Source organism: Podarcis filfolensis (genome assembly GCF_964270895.1).
Source record: "Podarcis filfolensis genome assembly, chromosome: 4".
Classification (NCBI taxonomy): Eukaryota; Metazoa; Chordata; class Lepidosauria; order Squamata; family Lacertidae; genus Podarcis; species Podarcis filfolensis.
The window spans coordinates 56,576,362-56,583,784 of NC_139607.1; positions in this window are offsets into that span (position 1 = coordinate 56,576,362).

The following is a 7,423-nucleotide window of genomic DNA, read 5'->3' on the forward strand; positions in this document are numbered from 1 at the left end:
TCATCACTCTCCACTCGGTCACCAACATTCCCCATGCTGCATGGGGCCTTTTACTCACATTCACTTGAATGTGAATCCTCTGCATGATCATGGACTCTGCTTTATTAGAGTTCTCACTGGCACATTTCTACTTGCATTCAAATGACCATGAGTAAAAGCCCCATGCAGCCCTGCCCCATACAATAGAATTGGGGGGGGGGCGCATAAAGATGTTGGGCATGGGCTTGCCTGTAGGACCCCTGCTCCCATCCACACATTGATATTCGCATGTTCCGGCAAACAGCTGGACACAGGCCATGAAGAACAGAAATGTGCTCTATTTGTAATAAGATAGAATGCAAAGCACAGAGCGGAAGACACAAAACATTGCAATTATAATAGAATCTCCTGATTAGAGAACTGAGGATAAATTCTGCATTTCTCTTTGTATTTAAGGCACAGTATTTGTGCATATCCTCCTACCAATCTTTTGCATTTTTCTTTTTGTTCTCACCGTAGCCTTTATCGAAATGGCATCAGCCCATTTTGAGAAATCAGATGAAATATTCATTAAAAAGTATAGATAAAGTAGATTTATACCTTCCTACCTGCTATATTTCAGGACATCTAAGCTTTTATGGTGCAATTTCAGTGGTTAGTCTCAGGAAAATGCCTGAATCATTCATTAGGAATAATTTCAGAATTTGCCACCCGTATTATTAGTTTTCATCTGAGAAGTGAGGTCTTTCCAATGGCTGACATAATATTCATAGTTATGCACTTAGCAGAATTTGAATTCCCATCAGTTAACATAGTGGAAATTTAATAATGTGTTTTGCAGCCTCAGAAAATATTAGCTGAATATTGCAAGTCGACACAATGATTCTGTTTCATTTGTTCTGACAATGAGTCATCATTTCCCTTACATTACATCTTGCTGGATGCAGATCTGGATCACTGCAACCTGAATGTAGAATGAGAATTCTTCAGGCAAGTCTTCTCTGTAAGATGTATTGGACAAAATGGGTTATCTATAAAGTTACAATTACTTCTGCTGGCAGGGCTGGGGTGCAGGTACAAAATGCTTCAGAACTTTGTAATGACTTCATTGTCAAAACAATTCTAAACACGTGGAAGCAGCAGTAGAAGGGGAGACTTTGCATTATAGCTGTCAAGATAGCAGTCCATGGTAAATAAGTAGGGCACTGTTCTTTGTTGATTGCTATTTCCCTTTATCTCGCCCATCTTATCATGGTCTACAGTCCTACAGTCACAGCAGGTACTGTAACCTTTTGACAGTTTGGCTTCACCACCAAAGGTGAAGAGACAGACAGATGCCATCAAGCAGTCATATCATATAGGAACATTCAGATGGTTCATGTTAGTCCACATGCAAGGGTCTGTTGGTGGCACAGTCCTCTCTCCATTGTTATTTTCTTCTGGAATACCCTCTACTCTGAAAATACCTATTTATACAGCATATACCTTTCAGCCTAACCTAACTTAGATAGTTGTGAGAATAAATATTGGGAACAAACATGCAGGCTGCTATGCATGTATGTAATTGTGATGGGATGATTAGCTGCTTGTGCGTGACATTCCTAGTCCCTCAGAGTTTGGCTGAGTGCACAAACCTCTGTCTGTAACGGAGCTCCATCAGCATGGCTCCGTAAGTCGCTGGCAGCATCTGACAGTGGGCGTTTGCAGAACTTCTTCCAGCATAAAAGCTCCTTAACGGAAACGCGCCTTCTGGACTCTCGACGCGATAGTTTCCGGCGGGGAGTGGGCGTCCCTATGGGAGGTCCTGAAACCTCCCCGCTGTTGCTGCTGGAGGTGTCTCTGCGCCATATCTCCGACTCACTATCCCTTGGAACTGCCTCTCTCCCCCTGCTGGTTCCCTCCTCAGCTGACAAGTCTCTGCCAGCCTCTGTGAGCCCCTTCCTCTCCAGTTCTCCCAATGGCAGTTCCCTGACATCCACCTCCCCTCCAGGGCCCCCTTCACCCCCTCCTTTCCCCTCCTCTGCGGGAGGCGAGGGAGCAAAACCCCTGAAAGAACCTCCCTCATCTTCCGAAGTCTCAAACATTTCCCTCCACCGGTTGCTGTTTCTGGTTTCTAAGTAATCCTCCTCCTCGGAGTCTATTCCTTCTTCCAACCCCGATTCTGCGAACCCTTCCAGTTCCTCCTCCTCGTCAGTGGTGCCAAAGTACTCCCTCCGGAACCTCGCTACTGGCTGGGGTTTCCTGGGGAACCTTCGATGGAATGTTTTGATCAAGATCTCGTCATTGACCTCCTCTGCCGCCACCCAGGTGTTTTCTGACTCCGGTTCCCCTTCCCACGCTACCAAATACTCCACCTGATTACCCTTCCACCCGGAGTCGAGGATTTCCGCCACATGGTTGCTGTTTTCCCTTTCTTCTAAGACTGGTCCCCGTGTGGAAAACCCTTCACTTCCCCCCCTATACGGTGACAGTAATGACCTGTGGAATACTGGATGCAGTTTCATGTGGTTCGGTAACCGGAGTCTGAAAGCTACTGGGTTGACCTGTTGAATGACCTCAAAAGGTCCCAATCTTTTGGGTCTCAATTTCTTGCAACCCCCCTTGAACGGCAACCCTTGGGTTGACAGCCATACCTGATCCCCCACCCTTATGGTTTCACCTTCCCTTCTGTTCTTGTCGGCCTGCCTCTTATATTCTTCCTTGGCCCTTTCTAAGTTGAGTTGGAGTTGATGATGGATCGCTTCCATTTCTTCTACAAAATGTTCGGCTGCTGGGACGCTCCATCTCTCCCCTCCTCCCCCTGGAAATGCCCTGGGGTGGCACCCATAATTAGCCAAAAAGGGGCTCATCCCAGTGGACACATTCTCCGCATTATTGTAGGCAAACTCCGCCAGCGCCAACTTTTCGACCCAATCGTTCTCTCTGTCATTGACATAACACCTCAGGTATTGTTGGAGGATACCGTTTGCTCTTTCCGCCTGCCCATTGGTTTCAGGGTGCCGGGCAGTTGAAAAATTAACCTCTACGTGCAGCAAGCTCATGAGCTTCCTCCAGAACCTGGACGTAAATTGTTTGCCTCGGTCTGATACCACCCTCAAGGGGGCGCCATGCAGCCTGAAAATATGTTCTACAAACAATTTGGCTGTCTCTTCAGCCGTGACTGCATGTGAGCAAGCTACAAAGTGGCCCATCTTAGTTAACAGGTCTACTACGACCAGGATGGCGGTTTTCCCCTTGGATTTAGGTAGGTCAGTCATAAAATCTATCGATACTGCCTCCCATGGTCGTTCTGGTGTGGGTAACGGTTCTAATAACCCCGCCAGCGCCCTCCTTTCTCCCTTGGCTCGCTGGCATTGGTCACACCCTCTTACATACTCCCTTACATCTTCCCTCACCTTGGGCCACCAAAATTCCCTGGTAACCAACCACATGGTTTTGTGTTGCCCAAAATGCCCCGCTGTGGGGCTGTCGTGCAGCTGTTTGAGAACTCTCCCTCTCAATTCCCCTTCGGGTATATACAGTGCCCCTTTGTAATACAATGCTCCGTTTCTTTCTTCAAAACCTCCGGGGTTTTCTCCCTCCCTCCTGAGACCTCTGAGCTTATTCTGGGCGTATTCATCATTCTCTGTCTCCTCTACCAGTTCCCTCTGCCCCACCAACGCCGCCCCACACACCCAGTGGTCCTCTGGGATGATATGTCTCTCTTCGGGTGCTCCCTCCCCCTCCAAATATTCAGGTTTACGTGAGAGAGCGTCCGCCCTGACGTTTTCTGGACCTGGCACATAGCAAATTTCAAAATTAAATTTGGAAAACTCCTGTGCCCATCTCACTTGCCGTTGGTTGAGCACTCGTGCTGTTCTCCAATACCCTAAATTCTTGTGGTCCGTGCATACTTGCACCTTATGTTGTGCACCAATTAGTAAGTGTCTCCATCTCCGGAACGCCTCGTGAATGGCGAGTAGTTCTCGGTCATATACCGTGTAGTTCCTCTCGGATTTGTTTAGCTTACGCGAGAAGAAGGCACACGGTCTCCACTCCGACGTACTCTTTCCCGGCTGAAGAAGCACCGCCCCCACCGCCCGGTCTGAGGCATCAGTTTCCACTCTCATTGGTTTTTGTAAATCCACATGCAGGAGTTGTTCTTCCGAAGCGAATGCCTTTTTCAAATCTTCGAATGCTTGCTGCGCCTCCTCCGTCCAAACAAATTTCTTCTTGCTGCTGAGACAGTCCGTAATGGGAGCCGTTAAGTGGGCAAAATTCTTGATGAACTTACGATAAAAGTTCCCAAACCCTAAGAATCTCTGCACATCTTTTTTCGTTTTCGGTGTTTTCCATTCCAGCACCGCCTGGACCTTGCCTGGATCCATGGCTAATCCCTTGTCTGACAAGCGGTACCCCAGGAATTCCACCTCCTTGGTGTGAAACTGACACTTCTCCAATTTCACCCACAGCTGGTTTGCTTGTAGTCGGCTTAACACCTCCCTGACGTCCTTTACATGCTGCTCTTCATTCTCTGAATATACTAACACGTCATCTAGGAAGGCCACGCAATTCTTGTAGAGCAGAGGTCCCAGGACGTGGTTCATGAACGATTGAAAACATGCTGAGCCTGCTTGTAATCCGAAGGGCATAACGAGATATTCAAAAGCCCCTAGATGGGTGAACATAGTTGTCTTCCATTCATCCCCCTTCCTTATCCGTATCAGGTTGTACGCTCCCCTTAGGTCCAGTTTGGTAAAAAATTTTCCCTTCCTCACCCTGGTCAAAATGTCATCGATTCTGGGCATGGGGAAAGCCACTGGTTCTGACATCGCATTCAAGGCCCGAAAGTCCACTACAAGTCTCGGTTTATCCGTTTTTTTTTGTCCACAAAAAACACTGGGCTGCCCCCCACCGCTCTGGACTCTCTGATGAAACCTCGCTTTAGGTTTTTATCAATAAACTCCCTTAACTCCTGCATTTCCCTGTCTGACATGGCATACAGCTTGCCCACTGGCAGCTGGGCCCCAGGGACTAGATTGATCTGGCAGTCAAAGGGCCTATGTGGCGGTAGTTTGTCTGCTTCCCTTTCGCTGAAGACATTGCTTAGGTCAGCGTATTGTTCGGGCACCTTTCCTTTGTCCGTTACTTCCGTCCCTGCTAGAAAGGCCTTTGCCCCTTCCAGAGCCTTCCCCTCTTTGCAGTGTTCTAGGCAATGTGCTGACCCAAAGGAGACCACTCTCTGATGCCAGCCCACTAGCGGATCATGCAACGCTAGCCAGCTCATTCCCAAAATAATGGGAGCCCCTCCCAAGGTGGCCACATTGAACGCTATTCTTTCGGTGTGCCTGGCCACCCTCATTATCATTGGGACAGTCTGTAAGCTGACATCTCCTCCTAACAGCTCCCTCCCATCAATCGTGGTCACCTGCAAGGGGTTACTTAAAGGGATTGTCTGTATCTGGTGTTCAGCTGCAAACTCCTTGCTCATAAAATTGCAGGAGCTGCCTGAGTCCAATAGCGCCTTTATCTTTAATGGATGTCCGTTTGGCAGCTCTAGCAACACCTCTATCACTAGGGCTGGTCTTGGAGGTTCTGGCGTGGGCACTTTTACTGCTCCTTGGCCTGGCTGCTGTGCCCTAAAGGTGGCAGCCAGGCGCTGGCTTTTACTTGCTCCTGCCCTTCCTCCTCCTTTCCCCCAACAGCTCCCGCCATCCCTTGCCATTCCTTTCTTTGTGGACAGACTCTGGCAAAATGACCTGGCTGTTGGCAGAGATAACATTTCTTGGCGCTCTTCCCTTCCTTCTTCCTCCCTTCACTGGGATTTGAAACTGCGCGCGCACGCGCTGTACCAATTTCCATCGGCTCTCCGGGCGGGAAAGCTGGCTCTGGAATCTCTGGAATGCGGAAATCCCTCCAACGCTCCCCTTTCCCTTCCCGCTTCTCCAAGGCTCTCGCCTCCTGGCGCGCTCCAATGGCTAGCGCCGATTTGGTCAGCTGGTCCATCGACTCCGCCCTGGGCGCCCTGGAAAGTCCGTCTTTTACAGCCGAAGAAAGTCCCTCTTCGAAAAGCATTTGAATGGGTTCCGCTGATAGATCCCACCCCAATTTATGTATCAACATGGTAAACTCAGTCCAGTACTCACGGACAGATCGGCTCCCCTGTTTACAAGCCATCAACTGCCTGCGCACCACTCCCTGCTCAATGTCGCTGGAAAACATCAGGTCCATGGCGCGAAAAAACTTCCTTGCGTCCTTCAAGACCTCATTATTCCCTGCCATCAGGGGTCTAACCCAGTCTCTTGCCCCCCCCTTCGAGATGGCTAACCACAAACGCCACTCGCGATTCCTCGTCGGGAAAGTCATCAAACTGCAGATTGAGAGCATACTGCATCTCTGTCCTGAAGGCTTGATAGTTCCTGGGATCCCCCCCAAACTTCTGCACCAATCCTGGCATCTTTCCTGCTTGTGGGGGGGGCCTTTGCCTTTTCCGCATCCTGCGCCCTCCTCTCATCGAGCCTCGCCGTTTGCAGCGCTAGCTGGACCTCCGACACCCGGTACCTTTCTTCGAGGCTTGGACTTGCTCCAGCTCCTCCTGCTTCTCCGGTTCCGGCTGGGTTGCTCATGATGCCGCTGTGCACAAGCTGCTTTCAGGGACTGTCAGATTGCTGTGATGGGATGATTAGCTGCTTGTGCGTGAAATTCCTAGTCCCTCAGAGTTTGGCTGAGTGCACAAACCTCTGTCTGTAACGGAGCTCCATCAGCATGGCTCCGTCAGTCACTGGCAGCATCTGACAGTGGGCGTTTGCGGAACTTCTTCCAGCATAAAAGCTCCTTAACGGAAACGCGCCTTCTGGACTCTCAACGCGATAGTTTCTGGCGGGGAGTGGGCGTCCCTATGGGAGGTCCTGAAACCTCCCCGCTGTTGCTGCTGGAGGTGTCTCTGCGCCATATCTCCGACTCACTATCCCTTGGAACTGCCTCTCTCCCCCTGCTGGTTCCCTCCTCAGCTGACAAGTCTCTGCCAGCCTCTGTGAGCCCCTTCCTCTCCAGTTCTCCCGATGGCAGTTCCCTGACAGTAATATATTAACATTTTGTACCTTTTACTACATCATACATCCCATACAGTATTGTGATCTTGAAGTGTGCATGCACATTCATGTGCACTATAATTTGATAGTTCTAGTTCTCCATCATGAATCCTACAAATTCCATGATGCCGTGTAATATACAAATGGCACAATAATGGATCTGCCATATTCCAAAGCAGATCCAAACTTTCAATTCCATGGATCTGAATCAATAGAACTCCCAGAGTGAGATTTGAAGCACCATGAGGAAATATTTTCCAGGTTCTTTATTATTTATTACTATATAATGCTTCCACGCTTCATATATTGTTTTCTTCATACTTTGTTCCAGTTGTGTTAGAAATTTTCTTTCAAAGTTATCATCATAGCACAAC